Genomic DNA, 2904 nt, shown 5'->3' with positions numbered 1-2904 from the left:
TCAAAGCAACAAGCAGTGTTTTTACTTCTTTTGGACCTTTGTGTATAATTATGTGAATAGCTTAACTGCCCTCTACTTCATTTTGGGAACTTGATGAATTTAACTGATGAGACTCTGGATTAGTATTTCTAAGTTGCCTTGGAAATAACATAAACAATGATATGGGATTGACAAGACATTTTTTTCAGGCCAATTTTCCCCATAATTTTTGTTGGAGGGGTTTTGAGGATCCTGATATAAGGTCTCAAGAAAAAAAAAAAAAATCTTGGTTATCACGGCCTCCATCTTAATGCATCTCAATTACCTCCATCTTAATCCTAAACTTGGGTGAAATGTTTTTGTCTTATCTTGAGAATGTTTTCTGGGAGTCTGTGTCAACCTGTTCGACCAACTGAGGAATTTAGGAATCCAAGTATCTGCGGCTCCAGCTTAGTACATTTTCTTGGGAAACTTGAAAGAAACATATTTTAGGATCTGTAGCTAGACAGATTTGGGTAAAAAATCCTAGGTCATTAGATTATTAGCTAAGAAATCTGGAGCAAGACTCAACATTTCAATATCACTATCCCTATTTTCCAGCTAAAGAATCTAATTGTCCTGAAGGGTATTGTTAGAAGCAAAGGACTTAATGAGAGTATCTAACACTCAGTAAAAAGTGGACATCTGATATACTCGTATGTTGCATATAAAAGCCCCTTGGATTCAAGTCAAAAGTTCTTGAAAGACTGGCCAAGGCAATTTATGTTTTCTTTACAAGCAGTTAACAAGAAAAAAGATATATATGGGGGATAGCTTTCTAAAATAGAAGCTATAAGAACAATATGATTTAAAAAATAGTAGAAGTACACATATAATTACTTTCTAATCTGTTGAATATTTATATATAGTAGAACTACCTTTGTTGGTTAAATCATATGAAAGCTGTAGGCTAACAATTTTTATCCCATGGTCCTGGTATTACTGGGTTTTATCTGGTTATATTACAGATACATATGTGCCAGATAATATTATACAATGTATATGTTGTTACATTATAAATGCATAATGATTGTATTTTGCATAATTTGGAAACTTATTGAAGTATAATTTAAATATAGTAAAATATACTGTTTTGGTCTTGACAAATGCATATAGTTGTGAAACATCATGATATAGAACAGTTTCAATATCCCGTCCCCCCAAAAAATGTTGACCTGTTTCCCTTTGAGATCAACATTTCCCTATCTGAGCCACTATTAATCTCAGATTTGTTTCTGCCTTTATATTTTGCTTTTTTTTTTTTTTTCCCCCAAAATATCATACAAATAGAGTTTATATTATGTAGCCTTTTTGTCTGGCATTTTTCACTTAGCACCATGAATTTGAGATTTACCCATGTTGCTCCTTCTAATAGTATTTTTGTTTCATTTTAATTGCTGATTAGTATTCTATTTTATGGATATATTATCAGTTGAAGGATAGTTAGGTCATTTCCAATTGTGGAAAATTATGAATAAAATTACCATAAACTTTTAGGGAATGATTTCTTTGTAAACATTGGCTTTCATCTCACTTGGGTAAATGCCTAAGAGTGGGAAGAACAGTAAATGTGTGAGAGTGGTTGTGATGGGCAGTTTTATGAGTCAACTTGGTTGGGCCATGGTGCCCACATATTTGATCAAACATTCTGGATGTTTCTGTGAGGGTGTTCTTAGATGGAATTTACATTTAAATTGGTGGACTTTGAGTTAGGCAGATTACACTCCATAATAGGGGTGGGCCAACCAGTGGAAGGCCTTCATAGAACAGAAGACTTCCCCAGAGCCAGAAGGAATTTTACCGTAGAGTCTACAAGCTTGAACTGCAGCATCTGCTTTTCTCTGAGTCTTCAGTTTACTGGTTCAACCTGCAGACTTTGGACTATAAGTCTTCACAACTGCAATTCTTTATAAATTAGACAGATGATAGATAGATAGATAGATACATAGATACACATCCTATTGGTTCTAGTTCTCTGAAGAACCATAGATAATATAGTTCAGTGCTGCTCTGCATGCACACATACAGTATATGGCTGTGTGGTTTATAAGTCACTCAATACTTTTTGGTGGACTGAACAAGCCTATTACTGGCAGTAGGTAGAATAATTTGTGCCTTATAGATGAGTACATAGGTGTTCATAGATTTTATATCCCTCACCATAGCCAATAGATTGGAGAATTAAGATTCAAGTCCTCATTTTCTTCTCTCCAAAGACGTCCACTTGAATCTTTGTTGCTAAGTCAAACTCTGTGTTGTAACATTTGTAAAGATCACATCACTTACCATTGATTCTCTGTTCTCTACCAGAACACTTAGGTCTACTTTTTTTTTCTTTTGTTTAAATAAAAGCTGTATAACCAGTTTCCATCTTCAATAGTTAAGAGCTGTGCAAAATGTGGGAATAATTTTCAGGGTAGTAAGCAGGTTAAAGGTATTTGGAGGAAAGTTCAAAGTCATCAAGATCATTTTCTAAGAAACAGAAGACTAAAGGAGGATGGAAGGCCGCTGCATCTCTCCACAGCATTAAGGACCCGAATGCTGTGATGTCTGGGGAACAGAAACACTAAGTGATTCGGGTTGAATTAATGCAGATTTAGAGACCCAGCTCTAATTCACTCTGAGAAGTGTTCTACTTGTTCATTTCAATGAAAAGGGAGAATCCATAGTCTGATAGTCTGATTCTCTTTTAAGGATGAAAGCAGTGAAAATGGGCTAAAATAGAGGGCTATTTTATTGGGAACTGAAAAGGTTATCCCCCCTCAGGAATCTAAATAAGGACCAACATGACAATACGAGCTGAACTTCTGTAACATCTCCTATACTGGGGCAACTACGTGGAGTATAGAAGCTTCTCTGTGCTAGTGTTTTCCAGGGAATAGTATC

The sequence above is a fragment of the Rhinolophus sinicus genome, linkage group LG11, assembly GCF_036562045.2.
Source record: "Rhinolophus sinicus isolate RSC01 linkage group LG11, ASM3656204v1, whole genome shotgun sequence".
Classification (NCBI taxonomy): domain Eukaryota; kingdom Metazoa; phylum Chordata; class Mammalia; order Chiroptera; family Rhinolophidae; genus Rhinolophus; species Rhinolophus sinicus.
This window is presented reverse-complemented; position numbering follows the sequence as displayed.